We start from the raw sequence: 24,908 nt of genomic DNA, 5'->3' as shown, positions 1-24,908 counted from the left end.
GTCCATTCCTCTTTACGCTGCTGTTGCTGCCTGTTGACACGCTGCTTGGTCCGTTGGTGGTGGGTGATTCTGTAACGGTTTTCTTTATGAGAAGGAGAGTCGGACCAAAATGCGGCGTGTAGATTACGATCCATGTTTATTGTGACTATAGCAACACGAATCTAAATACAAACAGTGCAAAATAATAAATGTAATGAAAACCGAAACAGCCTAAACTGGTGCAAACTAACACTAAGGACAGGAACAATCACCCACAAACACACAGTGAAACCCAGGCTACCTAAATATGGTTCCCAATCAGAGACAATGACGAACACCTGCCTCTGACTGAGAACCATATCAGGCTGAACATAGAAATAGACAAACAAGACATGAAACATAGAATGCCCACTCAGATCACACCCTGACCAATCAAAACATAGAAAATACAAAGTAAACTATGGTCAGGGCGTGACAAGAGCGGGTCAACTGTAAGTCAAATCAAATGTATTGGTCACATACACATATTTAGCAGATGTTATTGCGGGTGTAGCGAAATGCTTGTGTTCCTAGCTCCAACAGTGCAGTAGTATCTATCAATTCTCAACAATACACAAATCTAAAAGTAAAAGAATGGAATTAAGAAATATACAAATATTAGGATGATCAATGTCGGAATGGCATTGACTAAGTACAGTAGAATAGAATTCAGCATATAAATATGAGATGAAAAAAAACAGTATGTAAACATTATTAAAGTGACTAGTGTTCCATTTTTAAAGTGGCCAGTGATTCCATGTCTATGTACTGTATATAGGTCAGCAGCCTCTAAGGTGCAGGGTTGAGAAGCCGGGTGGTAGCCGGCTAGTGATGGCTATTTAACAGTGTGAGGGTCTTGAGATAGAAGCTGTTTTTCAGTCTCTTGGTCCCAGCTTTGATGCACCTGTACTGACCTCACCTTCTGCCTCCTGGATGATAGCGGGGTGAACAGGCTGTGGCTCGGGTGGTTGATGATATTTTTGGCCTTCCTGTGACATTGGGGGCTGTAGGTGTTCTGGAGGGCAGGCAGTGTGCCCCTGGTGATGCGTTGGGCAGACTGTACCACCCTCTGGAGAGCCCTGCAGTTGCGGGCCGTGCAGATGCCGTACCAGGCGGTGATATAGCCCGACAGGATGCTCTCAATTGTGCATATGTAAAAGTTTCTGAGGGTCTTAGGGGCCAAGCCAAATGTCTTCAGCCTCCTGAGGTTGAAGAGGCGCTGTTGCACCTTCTTCACCACACTGTCTGTGTAGGTGGACCAATTCAGATTGTCCGTGATGTGTACGCCGAGGAACTTGACACTTTCCAGACACTTTCCACCTTCTCCACTGCAATCCCATCAATGTGGATAGGGGTGTGCTCCATCTGCTGTTTTCTGAAGTCCACAATCTGCCCCTTCGTTTTGTTGATAGGAATGCTGTTACTGTTATTGTGAATTGGAAACGTCTAGGAGCAACAACAGCTAAGCCGCGAATTGGTAGACCACACAAGCTCACAGAACGGGACCGGCGACTGCTGAAGCGCTTAGCACATTAAAATGATCTGTCCTTGCTTGCAACACTCACTACTGGGTTCAGACTAATAAAACATTAGTTAGAAAGAGAGAAAGTCCTGAAAACTGTAGGGGAAGTAAGATAGTTTGCTGTTTTTGTTGAATAGCCTAATTAGATGGCAGTAGTGAAGCTGTGTTGATTTCACTTCCTCCGTTAGCCACACATTGAGATGAGTCGAATCTCAAAGAAAACCACACATAATCCTTAATTTTCCAAATGTGCATATTTTAATAATTGATTGTGTTCATCTTGTGTAAGGGAGCTAAACTTGTAAATTGCCTCGTAGGGTTTTATGATAGTGCACTGATAGTTTATTGTGCTTGAGGACCTGCGCTGGTTTAGCCTATTACACTGTTGGCAGAGAGCAGATTGATAAAGTACGTTGAATAATCAGCAGAGCACACTGAGATTGTGTTTTCCCCCTGGATAGACTGTGACTCATTGGGATTAATTGGGTAGTAGCACTATAGATGTGCCTGTGAAAACTCCTGAAGCGGAAACAACAACAGTAACAGTAGCCTCTCATATCTGGACAGATTATTTACTGCCTGTTGTTACTAAGCGTTGAATTGGATAATTTTTGCCAAAAATTCCCAACTAAGACAGAGTGAACTTCAACAGCATGAGCAGAGAGAAAAAGGCTTGCCAGAATATGACACATGGCACTCCAGTCTTTTATCCCACAGTCTATTTATGCTAATTGTTCCACTGCGTATTTTTGTTATCTTTCCAGAGATCCTATTTCTTCCTCAAGGCTCTCTATCGCTTCTTTTGCATTGCTTGTGTTTTCTTCTATTTTGTTTAGGGGAGCTCTCTGATTGGATGCCTTTATCAAGCTTTTAGGACCTTGTTTCCATTTCCCTTTGCATTGCCATTGTGGGGAGCATGGAAACCAGGCTGTTTCTGGGGAGAATAACACTGGCCTACATCTAGCTGGTCTTAATATTGAAGCAAACAGTCTATAAATGAATCAGTACTTTTTGTATTCCTTTTCTATTAGTCTCTGTATTGCTATTACACTGTTATTACAATATGTGCCTCAGTGGCTGATGTAGCATACCATACCGTTCCCTAGTCACAGGATCAGGATGTCCCCCTGTTTCACACTGCAGGATTAAAGGATGAAACAGATTAAGAATTATATCATAATTATCATCACCTTCCACTGCTCTGAAAACGCTTGGCCGGTGACAGATGAGTGACATCCACTATGTGTCCAGATCCCAGATTTTTATGAGACTGTAGGCTAATGAAAGGAAAATGGTGTGGGCCGGATACGGAATTAGCTTTATAATGAGTCACAAGTTCACATGACAAATCAATCATGACATTGGCCTTTCTAGCAGCTCTGAATTTAGTCATACAATGTGAGATGTATGGTAAATTTGTGTTCAGTCAAAGACCTATCACAGGAATTTCTAAACATTTTTATTATCCAAATGACAGTTTCTGGTGATTTAGACCTAGATTAAGTAGAATTTTGCTTGAAACTATCAAATGGTTCATTGATGTTTAGCATACAGAACATGTCTGATATCCCTCCTGCTAATGGGAAATCATATTATTGCTATTTGTAGTATTTGAGTGACAGTATTAGGAGTCCACTCAAAACATTGAGTGTTAAAATGACTTATTGCTACTCAATGCATCTAAGCAACAAGTAGGCTATGAAATATTGATATTTATTAGCCACTCACAGACCCTTGACTGTTTATAGACTTGTTATTTACCTGCTAGAAAGTACAATTAATGGCAGAGATCCATCATCAATAACTGTTGTGTGTACTTACGCCCTCACCATACTAGAAGTCGACCGATTATGATTTTTCAACGCCGATACCGATACCGATTATTGGAGGACCAAAAAAGCCGATACCGACTCTGGGTTCGCTCCCAGGCTCTGTCGCAACCGGCTGCGACCGGGAGGTCCGTGGGGCGACGCACAATTGGCCTAGCGTCGTCCGGGTTAGGGAGGGTTTGGCCGGTAGGGATATCCTTGTCTCATCGCGCACCAGCGACTCCTGTGGCGGGCCGGGCGCAGTGCATGCTAACCAAGGTTGCCAGGTTCACGGTGTTTCCTCCGATACATTGGTGCGCCTGGCTTCCGGGTTGGATGCGCGCTGTGTTAAGAAGCAATGCGGCTTGGTTGGGTCGGAGGACGCATTACTTTCGACCTTCATCTCTCCCGAGCCCGTACGGGAATTGTAGCGATGAGACAAGATAGTAGCTACTAACATTTGGATACCACGAAATTGGGGAGAAAAAGGGGGGTAAAATAAAAAAAAATGTAAAGTAAAAAAGAATGCAAAAACAAAGTGTTGGAGAAAAAAGTAAAAGTGCAATATGTGCCATGTAAGAAAGCTAATGTTTAAGTTCCTTGCTCAGAGAACATATGAAAGCTGGTGTTTCCTTTTAACATGAATCTTCAATATTCCCAGGTAGGAAGTTTTAGGTTGTAGTTATTATAGGAATATTTCCCTCTATACCATTTGTATTTCAGTATCCTTTGACTATTGTATGTTCTTATAGGCACTTTAGTATTGCCAGTGTAACAGTATAGCTTCCGTCCCTCTCCTCGCTCCTCCCTGGGCTCGAACCAGGAACACAACGACAACAGCCACCCTCGAAGCATCGTTACCCATGCAGAGCAAGGGGAACAATGTCACGTTCTGACCATAGTTCTTTTGTGTTTTCTTTGTTTTAGTGTTGGTCAGGACGTGAGCTGAGTGGGCATACTATTTTTTGTGTTTCTATGTTGGGTTTGTTGTTTGGCCTGATATGGTTCTCAATCAGAGGCAGGTGTTTGTCATTGTCTCTGATTGGGAACCATATTTAGGTAGCCTGTTTTGTGTTGGGTTTTGGGGGTGGTTGTCTTCTGTCTTTGTGTCTATGCACCAGATAGGACTGTTTTCACATTTGTTGTTTTGTAATTTGAAGTGTTCGGTTTGGATTACTATTGAACATGTTGAACACTAACCAGGCTGCATTTTGGTCCTCCTCTCCTTCAACGGAAGAAAACCGTTACAAACAGTCACCCCAAGGCTCAGAGCGAGTGATGTTTGAAACGCTATTAGCGCGCGCTAACTAGCCAGCCATTTCACATCGGTTACACCAGCCTCATCTCGGGAGTTGAAAGGCTTGAAGTCATAAACAGCGCAATGCTTGACGCACAAAGAAGAGCTGCTGGCAAAGTGCCCTAAAGTGCTGTTGAATGAATGTTTACGCGCCTGCTTCTGCCTACCACCGCTCAGTCAGATACTTAGATACGTGTATGCTTGTATGCTCAGTCAGATTATATGCAACATAGGTCACGCTAGATAACGTCTAGTAATATCATCGACCATGTGTAGTTAACTAGTGATTATGATTGATTGTTTTTTATAAGATAAGTTTAATGCTAGCTAGCAACTTACTTTGGCTTACTGCATTCGCGTAACAGGCAGTCTCCTTGTGGAGTGCAGGTCGTTATTGTGTAGTTAACTGTAAATTTGCAAGATTGGATCCCCCGAGCTGACAATGTGAAAATCTGTCGTTCTGCCCCTGAACGAGGCAGTTAACCCACCGTTCCTAGGCCGTCATTGAAAATAAGAATGTGTTCTTAACTGACTTGATAGTTAAATAAAGATTAAATAAAGGTGTAAAAAAATATTTTTAAAAACTGCAAAATCGGTGTCCAAAAATACCGACTTCCGATTGTTATGAAAACTTGAAATCGGCCCTAATTAATCGGCCATTCCAATTAATCGGTCGACCTCTACACCATACATTTGAAGCGCTGACTCAATGAGTCCTAATGTGTGAGATGGATATTAAAATGATTTAGATTGAGCTTGTCCAAATAGCTATTTTTGAATGGGGCCGGTAGCAAACAGCAGTATCACATATGTATTCAAGTCTTATACAGTGTTATGTCTTTCAGTCTGTGTCGCTGACTATGGGGAGTTGAGGGCACATTTTTCATAGCATTTAGCATTACAAAATGCTTGTTGCATATTTAAAAGCGAAAAACACCTAAGAAGCCATCTTTTCAGGAGACTGAAAAGATGCATTGACGACGTCGTCCCCACAGTGACTCTACGTACATATCCCAACCAGAAGCCATGGATTACAGGCAACATCTGCATCGAGCTAAATGCTAGAGCTGCCGCTTTCAAGGAGCAGGAGACTAATCCGGACGCTTATAAGAAATCCCACTATGCCTTCAGACGAACCATCAAACAAGCAAAGCATCAATACAGGATTAATATTGTATCCTACTACACCGGCTCTGACTCTCTTTGAATGTGGCAGGGCTTGAAAACTATTACAGACTACACAGGGAAACGCAGACGCGAGCTACTCAGTGACGCGAGCCTATCAGACGAGCTAAATGCCTTTTATGCTCGCTTCGAGGCAAGCAGCAATGAAGCATGCACGAGAGCACCAGCTGTTCTGGATGACTGTGTGATAACGCTCTCGGTAGCCAATGTTACCAAAACCTTTAAACAGGTCGACATTCACAAAGCCGCTGGGTCAGATGGATTACCAGGACGTGTACTCAAAGCATACGCGGACCAACTGTCAAGTGTCCTCACTGACATGTTCAATATCTTCCTGACCGAGTCTGTAATATCTACATGTTTCAAGCAGACCACCATAGTCCCTGTGCCCAAGGAAGCAAAGGTAAGCTGCCTAAATGATTACCGCCCCGTGGCACTCACGTCAGTAGCCATGAAGTGCTTTGAAAGGCTGGTCATGGCTCACATCAACAGCATCCTCCCAGACACCCTAGACCCACTCCAATTCGCATACCACCCCAACAGATCCACAGATGAAGCAATCTCAATCGCACTCCACACTGCCCTTTCTCACCTGGACAAAAGGAACATCTATGTGAGAATGCTGTTCACTGACTAAAGATCAGCGTTCAACACCATAGTGCCCACGAAGCTCATCACTATACTAAGGACTCTGGGACTAAACACCTCCCTCTGTAACTGGATTCTGGACATCTTGACGGGCCGCCCCCAGTTGGTGAGAGTAGGCAACACCACATCTTCGACGCTGATCCTTAACACTGGGGCCCTCAGGTGTATGTACTTGGTCCCCTCCTGTATTCCCTGTTCACCCATGACTCCGGGACCAAACACGACTCCAACACCATCATTAAGTTTGCTGACGACACAACAGTGGTAGGCCTGATCACCGACAACAATGAGACTGCCTATAGGGAGGAGGTCAGAGAACTGGCAGTGTGGTGCCAGGACAACAACCTCTCCCTCAATGTGAGCAAGACAAAGGAGCTGATCGTGGACTACAGGAAAAGGCGGGCCGAACAGGCCCCCATTAACATCGACAGGGCTATAGTGGATCGGGTCGAGAGTTTCAAGTTACTTGGTGTCCACATCACCAACGAACTATCATGGTCCAAACATACCAATACAGTCATGAAGAGGGCACGACAAAACCTTTTCCCCCTCAGGAGACTGAAAAGATTTGGCATGGGTCCCCAGATCCTCAAAAGGTTTTACAGCTGCACCATTGAGAGCATGGTTGCATCACCGCCTGGTATGGCAACTGCTCGGCATCTGACCGTAAGGTGTTATAGAGGGTAGTGCGAACGGCCCAGTACAGCTTGGGGCCAAGTTGGACCCATCCAGGACCCATACAATAGGCGGTGTTAGAGGAAAGCCCATAAAATTGTCAGAGATTGGAGTGATTGGAGTCACCCAAGTTATAGACTGTTTTCTCTGCTGCTGCACGGCAAGTGGTACCGGAGCGCCAAGTCTAGAACCAAAAGGCTCCTCAACAGCTTCTACCCCCAAGCCATAAGACTGCTAAACAATTAGTAAAATCTCCACTGGATAATTGACATTGACCTCACCTCCCTTTTTACACTGCTGCTACTCACTGTTTATTATCTATGCATAGTCACTTCACCCCCACCTACATGTACAAATGACATCAACTAGCCTGTACCCCCGCACACTGACTCGGTACCGGTGCTCCCTGTACAAAGCCTTGTTATTGTTATTCTTATTGTGTTACTTTTTATTATTACTTTTTATTTTAGTCTACATGGTAAATATTTTCTTAACACTTCTTGAACTGCACTTTTGGTTAAGGGCTTATAAGTAAGCAATTCACGGTAAAGTCTACACTTGTTGTATTTGGTGCGTGTGACAAATAAAGTTTCATTTGATTTGGTTTGAAACATACATGTTAATGTTAAAACTGGGTCTTAGAAGTTTCTGTTTTCCACAGTTCCCTTTATACTGAAGCACAGAGTGAATTCTTCACCTTACGTAATGCTTTGTGTATCTCAGCGCGTGTAGAGGCAATGTAAACAGACTCATTGTATGGCGAGCCCTGTCAAGTTCAGTGTGTTTTCTTTTTTTCCTGGGAGCCCCGCTGAGTGTCTGTCTCTTTAATAAGTGTAGGGAGGGAAGGGGAGGTGGGAGGGGCTTCCTAAGGAAACAGGTGTGTGCTGACAGGGATGATGTCCTTGTTTCAGTGTCACCTGGGAAGACCTACATTGTAGCGGATCCATTATCACAGCTCACAGCTGGTAGAGAGACCAGAGTGCAGATGCCTCCCAGGCAGCATGTTGATATAAGTAAGTAAAAAAAAAGTGTTGCCTGTTAATTGAAACTGCACATTTGTCAAGGTAAGGGGTTGTCTTACACCCGGGATAGCCTGACAGTATGTTTCTCTTCCAGTAATCGCTTGTGGGACATGAATAGCGTATTTTTGGGGAAAGCATATTTTAGTCATAAGTATAGGTGGGATGACTACAGCTGTCTCCTGAATAAGTAACTGAATGCAAATGTGAGTGTTCAACCTAATTCAAAAATATTATTTTCAGACTTAATGTTCTTTATGCCCCTTAAAATAGTAACCTGAAGTAGATCAGTACATGGGCCAGCTGCAGTACCCACACAATGCTCCCAGCTCACTGTACTGGGCTTCATCCAAGATCTGATTATTTGCATATTAGTAAATGTATGAAAACGTGGAAGCCAAGGAATTTCTTCCCCAATCTCAATGTTGAAAACTCTTTGTTGAGAGACGCCTGCTGAGTCTATTGTCCCATTATTGTGATGAATATGGTAATATCGTTTCCTTACATTTACATACAGAGAGGAAACTAGGACACTAGGCAACTTCCCCTTGAAAAAGTGCCTCATGGGAAACCTTGAAAGAGTCTCTATGTCTGTGTAACTCAAATGACTGAGAATTTATGCAAAAGAGTCAGAGGAAAACTCCACTATAGTCTTCTGTGTTTGCTCTGAATGATAAGGTACCTGCCAGAAGGACAAGTGTTTTAGTTAGGCCTAATAGTAAGGCCTTTGGGGCTCCCGAGTGGCGCAGCGGTCTAAGGCACTGCATCTCAGTGCTAGAGGTGTCACTACAGACCCTGGTTCAATTCCAGGCTGTAACCACAACCGGCTGAGATTGGGAGTCCCATAGGGCGGTGTACAATTGGCCCAGCGTCGTCCGGGTTAGGTTTTAGCCGGGGTAGGCCGTCATTTTAAATAAGAATTTGTTCTTAACTGACTTGCCTAGTTAAATAAAAGTTTATTTAAATAGAAATAATAGGTTTGTTGTCTGTCATTTAGCTTATAATTGTTATGGAGCAGGGTGGTATTGAGTGACTGAGAACAGACCCAGGGTGTGTGTTTAGATACCATCATATGACACGAGGAGTTAACAGTGTTTCAGCCACGGTGGCTGACTAAGAGCTAGGTCGCATGATGTCATTCAGGAAGTGGAGTCTGTGGACACAGTAAAATAAGGTACTGTACTGTAGGTCTACGGTATCATGGGTCCTTTCACAGAGTCATATGACACATATCTCTGTTTGCAACGCTTGAGAGAAGTTAACCTGCTCATTTATTTTTTCCAAAAGCAGAACTAGGATGAGTCAGAGATGAGTTAGTATTTTTTATGACATTTTACTGTGAAATTACAGTCCACTTACTTGCTTATTTTGTTTAGTAAAAATCCCCTCATTTTTGTTTCCTCACACGGTTGTTACTATTAATAATTTTGAATGTCCAAGTATTGGATTTTTATGACACAAAAGGTTCTGTGTTTCTGTTATTACATAGCGGCATATGGGCATTTCAAGTATGCTTTTCTAAGTTAACTGGAACAAACTTGTACAGCATGAAAACAACCAACATCCATCCTCTCTCCCACACACATACACACGCACACAAACACATATTTGTCCTGAGGGAATTTCCTGAATGCCGAGTTGAAAAAGCAAAACAAAATTCTTATTCATTGGTCTGGATGTGGACCCCCCTTTGTTAGCGGGCCGAGTGGGGGCCTTTGGTGAAGAGGAAGCCCATGTTTGTACAGAAAGCCAGTGCATTGTTATGGGGCATAATTCTTTGTTTTCAAATAACAGCTATTGTCTTCTGAATGAATGGCCTGTTGTTGGAAAGTGTTCTAATTCCCAAATCAAAGCTTGCTTTCAGAGTCCCTTTTAATCTTTATTTGAAGTAACCAATGCTTTTCTTGGAATAGGGGACTCTTCTCTGTAACAGTTCTCACAGGACACATAGTAGTGTTCACACGGTACACGTTGTTTTCTGGGTTGTGCGTGTGATGTTCTCTGGGCTTTATTTCATAAATGTGCAGATTAGAGGCTGTGTTGCAGCCTTCAAAAGTGTATATTTGATCCTAGTGATGCAGATAAAGAGTTGGAGCAGGCACCTGTTGCTCTGTAAATGAGCTGGAAAGGGATCAAAAGTCGACCAATCTTCTCAAAATACAAGCCCCCAACAAAGGATGAAAGCAAAGATTTTTTAAACTAAACCAAGATGGACCACAGCCTGTTGTTTCAAACGGGAACAAATGAGTCAGAGTGGGCAGAACAAGCAAGGAGGTGGGCAGAGCCAAGCACTAGCTAGCAAGATCCTATTAGTGTGTTTTAGTACAGATTTGCATATTTATGTTGGGGAACACCTACTCTGTAGAGTGCACGTGATCAATTACTCAATTTGCCTTTGCACTCCTTCAAAACAAGGCCATTTTTAAAAACTTCTCCAAAGGGCTATGTCTACAAAACTTAGTCCACTCTGTTCGTAATCGATTTTAGTTTTGGGACTGAACTGTATTGAGATCAAATGTTTCATTGATGAGAAAATGTGTAGAGTGTTGGCCAAAATCCATCTCTTTCCGTCTTCTCCCACTGCCGGCCACTTGGCTTCTTCTCACTACCATATTTGGTAGTGAGTGTCAACGCCAAGCGGATGCTTCACATTTATGCATCTTGTGAAATATCTGTATCATTGTTCTGTCTGTGATGAAAGCTTAGAACAGAGTCGAATAGCCTTTTTTTCATGATCACATTGATTCACACAAGTGTGGCTTTTTCAATCATACTATTGTTGTTCTCAGAGAACTATGAGAAATGTTACACACAAAGTAGCCTAATGTGACTTATCATGGATCAGATTATGTTGATGAATAGTGACCATGTTCCTAGTGCGAACACTGACTTCCTAGCATTAACTCCATGTGTTTTCTCAATAGTTAGAAATATTTTGGCCTCCTTTCACACCACATATAACGCTTTCTATACTCTGGTGCTAGGGAATTGTAGCAAGGAGAGTGTAGTATTTGTTGATTTAACAAGATTACTGTCTTTAACCAATCCAAATCAAATCAAATTGTATTTGTCACATGCGCCGAATACAATAGGCGTAGACTTTACAGTGAAATGCTTACTTACAAGCCCTTTCCCAATGATGCAGAGTAAAAAACAGAAAAATAAATAAATAACACAATAGGAATAAAAATACACAGAAGCTATATACAGGGAGTACCAGTACCATATCAATGTGCAGGGGTAGGAGGTAATTGAGGTAGATATGTACATCAGTGGAGGCTGGTGGAAGGAGCTATAGGAAGACAGGCTCATTGTAATGGCTTGGATGGAATAAATGGAATGGATTCCATATGTTTGATGTGTTTGATACCGTTCCATTAATTAAATTCCAGCCTTTACAATGAGCCCGCCCTCCTATAGCTCCTCCCACCAGCCTCCACTGGTGCCAATGTATACTTGTGTTAATTTATATAGGTCACTTAGTGTGTGTGTGTGTGTGTGTGTGTGTGTGTGTGTGGTGTGTGTGTGTGTGTGTGTGTGTGTGTGTGTGTGTGTGTGTGTGTGATGTGTTTGTGTGCTCAGGCGTGCGTATGGTCTTGTCTTCCAAATCTCACCAGTGGGAGCACCCTGCTGTTGTAATCCAATTACGGGAGCATAAGCGATTTGTTAGACAGTTTTCATAATGGAACAGTTTCCCAATCAACGCTGATGTACATACAGTTGAAGTCGGAAGTTTACATACACCTTAGCCAAATACATTTAAACTCAGTTTCCAAATACATTTAAACTCAGTTTTTCACAAATTCTGACATTTAATCCTAGTAAAAATTCCCTGTCTTAGGTCAGTTAGGATCACCACTTTATTTTAAGAATGTGAAATGTCAGAATAATAGTAGAGAGAATGATTTATTTCAGCTTGTATTTCTTTCATCACATTCCCAGTGGGTCAGAAGTTTACATACACTCAATTAGTATTTGGTAGCATTGCCTTTAAATTGTTTAACTTGGCTCAAATGTTTCGGGTAGCCTTCCACAAGCTTCCCATAATAAGTTGGGTGAATTTTGGCCCATTCCCCCTGACAGAGCTGGTGTAACTGAGTCAGGTTTGTAGGCCTCCTTGCTCGCACCCGCTTTTTCAGTTCTGTCCACACATTTTCTGTAGGATTGAGGTCAGGGCTTTGTTATGGCCACTCCAATACCTTGACTTTGTTGTCCTTAAGCCATTTTGCCACAACTTTGGAAGTATGCTTGGGGTCATTGTCCATTTGGAAGACCCATTTGCGACCAAGCTTTAACTTTAACTGACGTCTTGAGATATTGCTTCAATATATCCTCATAATTTTCCTTCCCTCATGATGCCATCTATTTTGTGAAGTGCACCAGCCCCTCTTGCAGAAATGCACCCCCACAACATGATGCTGCCACCCCTGTGCTTCACGGTTGGGATGGTGGTCTTCGGCTTGCAAGCCTCCCCCTTTTTCCTCCAAACATAACGATGGTCATTATGACCAAACAGTTCTATTTTTGTTTCATCAGACCAGAGGACATTTCTCCAAAAAGTATGATCTTTGTCCCCATGTGCAGTTGCAAACTGTAGTCTGGCTGTTTTTATGGTGGTTTTGGAACGGTGGCTTTTTCCTTGCAGAGCGGCCTTTCAGGTTATGTTGATATAGGACTCGTTTTACTGTGGATATACAGTGCCTTGCGAAAGTATTCGGCCCCCTTGAACTTTGCGACCTTTTGCCACATTTCAGGCTTCAAACATAAAGATATAAAATTGTATTTTTTTGTGAAGAATCAACAACAAGTGGGACACAATCATGAAGTGGAACGACATTTATTGGATATTTCAAACTTTTTTAACAAATCAAAAACTGAAAAATTGGGCGTGCAAAATTATTCAGCCCCCTTAAGTTAAATACTTTGTAGCGCCACCTTTTGCTGCGATTACAGCTGTAAGTCGCTTGGGGTATGTCTCTATCAGTTTTGCACATCGAGAGACTGACATTTTTTCCCATTCCTCCTTGCTAAACAGCTCAAGCTCAGTGAGGTTGGATGGAGAGCATTTGTGAACAGCAGTTTTCAGTTCTTTCCACAGATTCTCGATTGGATTCAGGTCTGGACTTTGACTTGGCCATTCTAACACCTGGATATGTTTATTTTTGAACCATTCCATTGTAGATTTTGCTTTATGTTTTGGATCATTGTCTTGTTGAAAGACAAATCTCCGTCCCAGTCTCAGGTCTTTTGCAGACTCCATCAGGTTTTCTTCCAGAATGGTCCTGTATTTGGCTCCATCCATCTTCCCATCAATTTTAACCATCTTCCCTGTCCCTGCTGAAGAAAAGCAGGCCCAAACCATGATTCTGCCACCACCATGTTTGACAGTGGGGATGGTGTGGTCAGCTGTGTTGCTTTTACGCCAAACATAACGTTTTGCATTGTTGCCAAAAAGTTCAATTTTGGTTTCATCTGACCAGAGCACCTTCTTCCACATGTTTGGTGTGTCTCCCAGGTGGCTTGTGGCAAACTTTAAACAACACTTTTTATGGATATCTTTAAGAAATTGCTTTCTTCTTGCCACACTTCCATAAAGGCCAGATTTGTGCAATATACTACTGATTGTTGTCCTATGGACAGAGTCTCCCACCTCAGCTGTAGATCTCTGCAGTTCATCCAGAGTGATCATGGGCCTCTTGGCTGCATCTCTGATCAGTCTTCTCCTTGTATGAGCTGAAAGTTTAGAGGGACGGCCAGGTCTTGGTAGATTTGCAGTGGTCTGATACTCCTTCCATTTCAATATTATCGCTTGCACAGTGCTCCTTGGGATGTTTAAAGCTTGGGAAATCTTTTTGTATCCAAATCCGGCTTTAAACTTCTTCACAACAGTATCTCGGACCTGCCTGGTGTGTTCCTTGTTCTTCATGATGCTCTCTGCGCTTTTAACGGACCTCTGAGACTATCACAGTGCAGGTGCATTTATACGGATTCTTGATTACACACAGGTGGATTGTATTTATCATCATTAGTCATTTAGGTCAACATTGGATCATTCAGAGATCCTCACTGAACTTCTGGAGGGAGTTTGCTGCACTGAAAGTAAAGGGGCTGAATAATTTTGTACGCCCAATTTTTCAGTTTTTGATTTGTTAAAAAAGTTTTAAATATCCAATAAATGTCGTTCCACTTCATGATTGTGTCCCACTTGTTGTTGATTCTTCACAAAAAAATACAGTTTTATAGCTTTATGTTTGAAGCCTGAAATGTGGCAAAAGGTCGCAAAGTTCAAGGGGGCCGAATACTTTCGCAAGGCACTGTAGATACTTTTGTACCTGTTTCCTCCAGCATCTTCACAAGGTCCTTTGCTGGTTGTTCTGGAATCGCACCAAAGTACGTTCATCTCTAGGAGACAGAATGCGTCTCCTCCCTGAGCAGTATGACGGCTGCGTGGTCCCATGGTGTTTATACTTGCGTACTGTTGTTTGTACAGATGAATGTGGTATCTTCAGGCGTTTGTAAATTTCTCCCAAGGATGAACCAGACTTGTGGAGGTCTACAATTTTGGCTGATTTCTTTTGATTTTCCCATGATGTCAAGCAAAGAGGCACTGAGTTTGAAGGTAGGCCTTGAAATAGATCCAGAGGTACACCTCCAATTGACTCAAATTATGTCATTTAGCTTATCAGAAGCTTTTTATGCCATCACATCATTTTCTGGAATTTTCCAAGCTGTTTAAAGGCACAGTCAATTTAGTGTATGTAAATTTCTGACCCACTGGAATTGTGATACAGTGAATTATAAGTGAAATCGTCTGTCTGTAAGCAATTGTTGGAAAAATTACTTGTGTCATGCACAAAGTAGATGTCCTATCCGACTTGCCAAAACTATAGTTTGTTAACGAGAAATTTGTGGAGTGGTTGAAAAACGAGTTTTATTGACTCCAACCTAAGTGTATGTAAACTTCCGACTTCAACTGTATAAAAAGCTAATGGTGTGTGTGTGTGTGTGTGTCTGTGTGGGTTTGTGTGAGAGTCAGTGTAGAGTCTTGTGAGTGTGCATAGGCAGTACAAAACAAGGTCAAGGACACACAGTCCGATCGTGACGCTGCATGGAAGAACCTATAAGTTGTATATCCATAGCGTCAGTCAGCTAAGTCTCTGTAAGTGTAAAGCATAGAATATTAGAGCTTTTCAAGTCTCTTTGTGAAGTTTTGCAAATGTCCCTTGCGATTTCTGTTTCAATTGCAGTGGAACTTTCATCCCTTTATTAAAACGTTTCAAGTAAAGCCTCACACCCTGAGGGTTCCCACAACTATTAATCCGGCAATTTAAAGTTTAATGTTGGCCGGTCTCTCTCCTCCCTTCCTTCCTCTGTGGAATTTACAGAAAATCATCCTCCACCTTTTTAGTCATGCACAGTTTCGGGTGAAATTTGTTTTCTGTCATGTTGTGTGAATCAACTCACGCTTTCATCACTGACTCCTCTCAAAGGTCAACATCTTGTTATGGTCTCTCTCTCTCTGTTGGACATTTACCACCTTTAAAAACAACCACTTTGGGGTCCTTCTTTCGAAGGACATTGCTCAAACTCCGATTGAGCAATGTGACTGTGTTATCGCATCAGTGACACACAGGCACTGTGATAGCTTTAATCCAAAACAGAGAAACTGCAGTGTTAATTCATTTCTAATGAGCACCACTTCATACTATTTATATCGAGAAAGGCATACTCTCAGAAATAAAGGTTTAGATTTGTTCTTAAAGGGGTACAACCACTTGTCACTGGGGTGGTATCCTGTAAGGTCATCCTTTATACCTTTCAGTTATAGGTACATAATTGCACCCCAGGTCCTACCTCAGATAGTACCTTTTTAAGGTAAATAAAAAACATGCTTTTAGAAAGGGTACAATTTGTCTTTATAGGGAATCACCACACTGACAAAGCCATATGTTTCTAGTAAGTGACAAAAATGTACCTCTACCATGGCCACAAAAATTGGTACAACACTTCTACTCACGGGTGGCCAAAAATAACAAACTGATTGCCACACCCCCACTAAACCATGCCTCCAATATAATTTCCCAGTGTGCTTTGCCTTTTTGAGTCCCAGCCCTAATGTATTTGTTAATACAGACATGGTTGTTGAATTAATCAATCAATCAATCAATGTACATGCAAAAATACAGATATTAAAAACAATTCTTAAAACACAACCTCCAGTATAGAATACTGGGAAATATGATAATGATAATGATTATGGTACATATGTGCCTTTTTAGGGTACCACCCCAAAGCCGTTAATTCCTTTAAGGTGGCAAAAAATAAGTTTATACACAGAAAAACAGAAATGTACCTTCACAACGTACCTCTTTTTTTTGAGAGTGAGAGTGAGATTATTGTACCTTTTTGTATTCAAAATATTTAGATTTTTTTTTTTACAATTATACTCTTTATCTCTCTGGGACCAAAGTAACAAAGCCTACCATCAGTAACACACTACGCCGCCAGGGACTCAAATCCTGCAGTGCCAGACGTGTCCCCCTGCTTAAGCCAGAACATGTCCAGGCCCGTCTGAAGTTTGCTAGAGAGCATTTGGATGATCCAGCAGAAGATTGGGAGTATGTCATATGGTCAGATGAAACCAAAATATAACTTTTTGGTAAAAACTCAACTCGTCATGTTTGGAGGACAAAGAATGCTGAGTTGCATCCAAAGAACACCATACCTACTGTGAAGCATGGGGGTGGAAACATCATGCTTTGGGGCTGTTTTTCTGCAAAGGGACCAGGACGACTGATCTGTGTAAAGGAAAGAATGAATGGGGCCATGTATCGTGAGATTTTGAGTGAAAACCTCCTTCCATCAGCAAGGGCATTGAAGATGAAACGTGGCTGGGTCTTTCAGCATGACAATGATCCCAAACACACCGCCCGGGCAACGAAGGAGTGGCTTCGTAAGAAGCATTTCAAGGTCCTGGAGTGGCCTAGCCAGTCTCCAGATCTCAACCCCATAGAAAATCTTTGGAGGGAGTTGAAAGTCCATGTTGCCCAGCAACAGCCCCAAAACATCACTGCTCTAGAGGAGATCTGCATGGAGGAATGGGCCAAAATACCAGCAACAGTGTGTGAAAACCTTGTGAAGACTTACAGAAAACGTTTGACCTCTGTCATTGCCAACAAAGGGTATATAACAAAGTATTGAGATAAACTTTTGTTATTGACCAAATACTTATTTTCCACCATAATTTGCTAATAAATTCATTAAAAATCCTACAATGTGATTTTCTGGATTTTTTCCCTCATTTTGTCTGTCATAGTTGAAGTGTACATATGATGACGATTACAGGCCTCTCTCATCTTTTTAAGTGGGAGAACTTGCACAATTGGTGGCTGACTAAATACTTTTTTGCCGCACTGTACATGGGTTTGAGTGAGAGGACTAACTTGTGTCTCCAAGTGGCCACACACACCTCTCCAAAGTGTGCACAGTTCCTAAGCTATTTCAATGCACTTTTATGACTCAGCTCTCCTTGCTGTGCTGTTGAGTAACTAGAGCAAGCACACTTGTTTGGGACAGAATGCTGCATCCCCACCATCACACAAAAACGGTCCATTATAAATCGCGATCTGGGTCAGGTGGGAATAATTTGAAAGCTTGTTCTATTGCACATAGAAAGGAGTCATGAGTCCATTCAAGTGCGTGTGCCACAGCAAATTTTCTTCACCCATAAACAAACCGGCTTATTCTGTTCAAAACAACCCAGGGTATTATACCATTTCATCTTGTAACTGTACATCAAAGATAGTGATCATAAACATTGACACAGTATATAACATGAATTTTATGATTTGGAAGTGTGAAGTGCACGTTTGGACTCACGGGTGTTTGGCTTGCTTGTATGATATCAAAGCGGTATTTATTATAATCCTCAACGTCTCATCTTTCAGAATATATTGAGTCATCTTAATCTACAGCATTTCGCTCAGAGGGGGAGATGGGGGCCACTTGTTGTCGTGCGCAGTGCTCAAGTTCAGAATGGCTGTCAGTCAAAACCCATACAGCGCTGTGAAGCACAGAGACAGAGCTCTGACTACTGTCCAGCAACTACGTTCAAATTTAGGTGCTTATTAGTTCCCAAATCTGCCATTTTCAATGGGCAGACGTAAATTAATCACTAGTCACGGTAACTAAATAATAATCTTCAGAAATGACTTTGTCAAAGCAACAAAATATCTAGGGCTTTACAAGGATTGTGAAATTTTGGGATTACGCGGGTTAACATCATTGTAATCAAATTGTATTGGTCACATACACGTGTTTAGCAGATGTTATTGCGGGTGTAGTGAAATGCTTGTAAGCAAAGTTCTCTAAGAGCTAGTCCTAGAAATCACAGAGGGTGCACAGAGGGACATGTCAAAAATGCTGAATAGCAAGTCATTATTCATATAAAATGAAACAGATGTATTGAATTCTCCATACATGTAGTCTATATTGAAGGGCACTTACTTTTAATATAACAGGCTTTTAAAGTTCAGTATTGGTGCACAATTTCTATACTTACAATATCAAAGGGACACAAAAGGCACTCTTTTCATGGAATGAATCAGGGGCCAGTTGGTTGCCATCTATTGATTTTAACATGTGCTGCCTCTAATCATTAAAGAAATCTATAGAGTTCCCTCCATACTCTCCACTGAATACACATTAGGCCTGTGGCTGGTTAATGTCACTATCCAGACAAATTCAGATGGGTATGGTGAGACTCATAGTATTTGAGTGATCAACCATGTTCAAATGTTTTTATTTTAGTTACTCTATTTCAGGTTTACTAATATTCTTTCATGTAAAATTCTTCAATAGCCTATTTCAAGGTCGATAAGGCTACAAACTGTATCGTTACGCCTTCCTCCAACTATCAAAATCGCATATTCATTATTAGGCTACAAAATACCAACATATAGCAGAACACTGCTAAACTGAGTAATATTTGTTCAGTACATATATCTTGCACTGCGGTCTGCGAGGTCGAGTGTAGACTCGCCCCCTCCACTCTGATTTTAGGGAGGCGGCCCGTCATTGTTTCAGACTGCAGGTAATGGCGCCATCCTCCCCCCCCGCACAGCTTCCAACTCAGCAGAGACTCAGAGCACATTATTAGTTCAATGCCTGCTGAAATTGGTATGCGGAATTTTAGAGGGTTGAAAATCCTGCAGCTGAAGCTAAGGTTAGCATGGGGGTCTAAATTGGGAAATACCGTAGGCTATCCGGATAAAATTTCCCTTTGAATGAAAAGGTAAATTGTTCATGCTACTATTTTAGAGTGTGTTTGATTTGTTGTTTTCAAAAGGAATTGAAGTACATTTGAGCAAGTTGTTATTACACATGACCGTTCCTTTCATATAACGTTACAGTCTTTGAAGTTTCTAGGAATAATTATCTCCGGTTTTTATCGGTGGAGCTCCAATGAGAGGAAGCGGAAACACTGAATATAAGTTTTAGCCTTTGCATTGTCTCTGAATAACGGTAGGCTAATAGAGCTTTGGAAGTGAGGCCCGGGATTCTGCATTGCTCGGAGTCTGTTCATTGTTCTCTGGGAGATGAGTTGACAGTCAAGCCGTTTTAAACCACTCGCGAGGAATGTTTCGCAGAACTATTACATGTATCCCGTTCATGAATCCATCCATGTGCACATCGCGAAATGTTACAATATATCGGTGCGATTCACAACAAGATAACGTTGAAGTAAGTTATTCGCGCTGAATGAGTGGAGACTTCTGGTAGGCTACACTTGATTTGCCTCTTACACAGTTATTATACTGGTAATGTAAACGTTTTCCTTCGAAATAACAGAATAGCAGACGTGACTGAATTGAGTTCGCCATCCTCTCATGTTTTCATGCAAAATAACAGAATAGCAGACGTGACTGAATTGAGTTCGCCATCCTCTCATGTTTTCATGCAACTGCTCTTTTCTTCAATTATATTTAGTGATCGGAATGAGGACAACATTTATTTTGTTTATTTTCATTCACTTTATTTGACATTATACCGAGTCCCCTGGATGCTGCATTGTACAGTGTACTCACGTAACATTTGACAGAAATGTTTGTGAAGTTAATTCAAAATAGTGTGATAACAATGCGATTATTAGGATCTTGTAGATAACAGTGTGATCTTGAACCATGATTTTATTTTGGCTATTGCTATACATGTTGACCAGTCATCTCTTTACAAATACTGTTCATAGATACAGATTGAGGGTCACTATCAGTGGGTGAGATGTTCTAAAAGCTGTCACCTCAACATCAGCATGAACTGATTTCACCATCACACGATCGTTCTTCATCACGCCAGACCTAAATGTGTGGATTAACAGGCTTTGGTGCCCATGACAGGACCCGCTGCACTCTGGCCCACCCCTCCGTTGTAGTGGGGTGATGGTCTGTGTGTCCGAGTAGAATAGTGATGTAATTACATAGTCATGGTGTGTACAGAGTTCCCTTTGATGAACTCTAGGCTGACTTTTTTTTCCATAAGCTTTCATAAACTTTAAACCCGTTCAACTCAACTTTATAATCTGTCAGTGCAACTGTTGCATCAAGTGTCTGGATTATTGTCTCAGGATGATAGAAGGCATTTGGTTGACCCATATGATGACATCACCAGGTCATCTGAAAAGGCTGGGTGGAATTTCTGCCATATTGCTCAAGAATTAAGAATTTGTCCCTGAGGCAAGACGTGTCTGTGGGTTTTGGCCTTTTCATGACCAAAGCAGTTAAGAGTTCTGGGTGCCAACATCACGGCATCTCTCTATCTCAACTATTCTATTCCTCACCCAGTTTTCACCCTGCTTTTATATAATGCTGATCATTTGAAGGACATAATATAGGCTTACCATTTTATGACTGACATGGTTCATGTGGGATTTCCCAAGGATTAGTGTTATTGGTGGTTTATAGGAACCTTTTATTGCACTGTATAGGCTAATAGCCATCCTATTGGTCACAACGGGAAGATTACTTCCACACAAAGTATTTGTTGCTTTTCGTGATGCAAGCAATGACAATTTTTTTGGTATTTCTTATGTTGTGTTTGTTAATCCAGGCGAAAAAGCAGGGGCTAGCTGTAAACACAGAAGACGCCAATTTTCAACTTAATTTATATTATCCTCCACTGCATTTTATATGCCCTATGCGGGTTCAGAAATGGTTTAGGGTATCGAAGCAAATGTAAAAGAATTACAACTGTGAATCCATCACTTAGGCCTATATACAAATAAAAAGGTATTAAAAAAAACTACAAAAACAATGTATTTACACATTCATCATCATTAAGCTCCTTTTGAAGTGTGGCTCCCAATGGAAAAAAGTGCTGTAGGGCTGCCTTGGAAGTGTGTGTTAGCCCCTGTGTTTGGGCTGTTGTGTTTCTGTTGACCCTACCACTGTTGTTTTATTGAGCTGATCCAATGTTGTGTTGTCCCATCAATCCATCCTACCCCCTGCTGTGCTGAGAGTTTAGTTCACATGGCTGCTTGGCCCGGGTTCAGGTGACCCTTTATCATGCTGATGGTAAGATGAATAAACAGGCCTGGGAGCCAGGACAAAGTGACACGGAGTGCTGGATGCCTGCTGGAGAGAGAGAGAGTGAGAGGCAGAACCTCTCTCTCTGGTTGCAGCCCAACTCGTCTCCACTGATCTGGCCAGAGTGATTGCTGCCATTCCCTCTGCTCATCCCTTTCATCACTGCCCTGCTTTCTCTCTCTCTCTCTCTCTCTTATATCTTGTATCTCATCTCTTCTTGCTACATAGCTAGGCCTATGTCACCTACCTCTCTCTTACTGTCACTTGAAACTATTGAGTGTTCTCTCACTGTTTCCCACTGCTCTCCTCTCGCACATGTATTTTCTTGGAAATATTGATAAAGAGGTAGACAGAGGTTGGAAGGGACAGAGGGAAAGGGATGTTGGTACTGACCAGTGTGTCCCCACGGCATGTGTCATCATGTCTTGTGTGTTTGACCATCCCACCCCACATAGCCACACCCTCTCCCTCATCACAAAAAAAATAACTCAGCCTGTTTCCATGGCAACGGACTACATCTTTATCTGCCCTGTTTTCTTTGGGCGCTGAAATGTACTGAATCACCCCTTTTCCTACGTTCGCAGGCTACCCCTACCCCCTGCTGTCTGCCAGAGCTCTGCTAGTGTGCAGAAAAGCAGCCAGGAAGGGGGAGGGGGGGTTTCAATGTGCACACTGCACACTTGTGTTGTGTGTCCTCACATCAACCCACAGCATGCTTATAATTTCTCCAGCGTCTCCCCACCTGTACCCATCTAGCAAGTCATCTCAATTCTAAATCATAAGTGTGTGTGAATGACTGAGAGAATCAGGTGTCAGCCATAAAAGGGGGAATTTCCCTCTGGGGGAATCTGGGCTTGTTTTCATAGTCTGAGGCATTTCTAGGAGGGTGAAATGTGTTTCACACATAATTGCCCAGGAGGAAGGCAGGTCAGGGCTTTGCGCACTCTGTGATGGCTTCCGGGGAGGGGGGGGGGGGGGTAGTCCTGCTTTGTGGCATTTTGCAAAGGCTTACAGGTTATAACATTCTTATTGTAATACCTAGTTCTCTTGAGTTAGCATTAAAGAGTGTATTCTCCCCTGTATTTTAGAATTTGACAAATAAACAAACAGTCTTTGGATATCTGAATGTCTAGCATCTGTTTGATGCTACAGAGCCATATACAGCTTATATAAATATCTCCTGTAAATCCACCAGGGCAGACAAATTTCAAAGATTGATAGAAAATATCCAGATTTATTTTATGGTGTTTTAAATCAGGACTCTCCAACCCTGTTCATGCAGAGCTACCATTCTGTAGGTCTTCACTCCAACCTAAATCTAGCACACCTGATTCTAATAATTAGCTGGTTGATCAGCTGAACCAAGTTAGTTACAACTGAGGTTGATGCGAAAAACCTACAGGAGAGTAGTTCTCCAGGAACAGGGTTGGAGACCACTGTTCTACCACAGGAGGTTGGTGGCACCTTAATTGGGGAGGACAGGCTCGTGGTAATGGCTGGAGCGGAAATAGTGGAATGGTATCAAACACATGATTTCTATGTGTTTGATGCCATTCCATTCACTCCGGTCATTATTATGAGCCATCCTCTCCTCAGCAGCCTCCTGTGTGTTCGACATTGCCTTATACTGAGCCACACTGGCTGCGTTTACACAGGCAGCCCAATTCTGATATTTTTTCTACTAATTGATCTTAATCACATCAGATCTTTTTCAGAACTGGTCAAAATTGGGCTGCCTGTGTAAACGCAGCCATAGTCCTTTACCCAACTTCGTTACAGTAGCAATTATGTTCGGCATGGTGGGCTGGGGAAGCTGAGACTGTTTGTGCTTATGACGATGGGCTTGTCCTGTCTGCGGTAAATGGCCAAACGGATAAGACTCTGCTGAAAATGGTGTAGGACTTCTTAACCACCAACTGTTTGGTCCTCTTCCAGAAGATTTAGGAGCAACGTAGGGCAAAACGCTGGTAAGGGTAACACATTGGTAAAGGTACTGTATCAACCGAATGGGACTGGCTAGTGTATTGTTTAGGGACAATAAGGGGACATTGGGAGTTGCTTTTGAGAGGAAAATTCAGCCAACAAAGTGAATGGGCTAGGGGGCTAAAGAAGGTATGAGAAGTAGGAAGGCGGTTCTTACACAGTATGAAGTGTTGTGTATGGGAGAAATGGCACCTCAATCGCTCTCACACACACAACAATACATTTTCTGTCTAAGCAGAACCCTGCACATCAAAACCCCCTTCCTCATCTCAAAGTACTGTCTGTAAATCTCCCCCAGCCAATTGACTTTAACAGATCATTCTTGTCAGGAGTAGCCCTTTGCAGGGGAATTTTGTAGGCATGTCTTCAAAATCAAATCAAATTTTATTGGTTACATACACATGGTAATGCGAGTGTAGCAGTGCTTGTGCTTCTAGTTCTGACAGTGCAGTAATATCTAACAATTCCCCAACAACTACCTAATACACACAAATCTAAACGGGTGCATGAGAATATGTACATATAAGTATATGGATGAGCGATGGCCGAGCGACATAGGCAAGATACACTAGATGGTATAAAATACAATGTATACATGTGATATGAGTAATGTAAGATATGTAAACATTATTAAAGTGGCATTTAAAGTGGCATTGTTTAAAGTGACTAGTGATCCATTTATTAAAGTGACCAGTGATTGGGTCTCAATGTAGGCAGCGGCCTCTCGGAGTTAGTGATTGCTATTTAACAAGTCTAATGGCCTTGAGATAGAAGCTGTTTTTCAGTCTCTCGGTCCCAGCTTTGATGCACCTGTACTGACCTCGCCTTCTGGATGATAGGCAGGCAGTATGAACAGGCAGTGGCTCAGGTGGTTGTTGTACTTGATGATCGTTTTCCTGACATCACACTCCGAGTGCCCTCACCTCCTCCCTGTAGGCCGTCTCGTCGTTATTGGTGATCAAGCACACTACTGTTGTGTCATCTGCAAACTTGATGATTGAGTTGTTAGCAGGCATGGCCATGCAGTCGTGGGTGAACAGGGAGTACAGGAGAGGGCTGAGCACGTACCCTTGTGGGGCCCCAGTGTTGAGGGTCAGCGAAGTGGATATGTTATTTCCTACCTTCACCACCTGGGGGCGGCCCGTCAGAAAGTCCAAGGACCCAGTTGCACAG

At 42.3% G+C, this 24,908-nt stretch overlaps 1 protein-coding gene across 9 annotated transcripts in view; it reads left to right on the top strand.

Annotated features, from left to right (window-relative positions):
• LOC110502387 (ubiquitin carboxyl-terminal hydrolase 54) overlaps positions 1-24,908 on the top strand; it is a 113,967-nt gene that overhangs the window by 19,863 nt on the left and 69,196 nt on the right. For 4 of the 9 annotated variants that reach the window (XR_016490950.1, XR_016490949.1, XM_090216751.1 and 1 more), the window contains exon 1: positions 19,291-19,465. The exons of 4 other annotated variants lie outside the window; for them this stretch is intronic. The gene's annotated coding sequence lies outside the window, so the exon portion shown is untranslated. Of the gene's footprint in view, positions 1-19,290; positions 19,466-19,697; positions 19,915-24,908 lie in introns of those variants that run through there. One more of the 9 variants, XM_090216749.1, reaches the window with a different exon arrangement.

Source organism: Oncorhynchus mykiss, chromosome 23 (genome assembly GCF_057628025.1).
Source record: "Oncorhynchus mykiss isolate SJ-2025 chromosome 23, ASM5762802v1, whole genome shotgun sequence".
NCBI classification, from domain to species: domain Eukaryota; kingdom Metazoa; phylum Chordata; class Actinopteri; order Salmoniformes; family Salmonidae; genus Oncorhynchus; species Oncorhynchus mykiss.
This window is presented reverse-complemented; position numbering and strand designations above follow the sequence as displayed.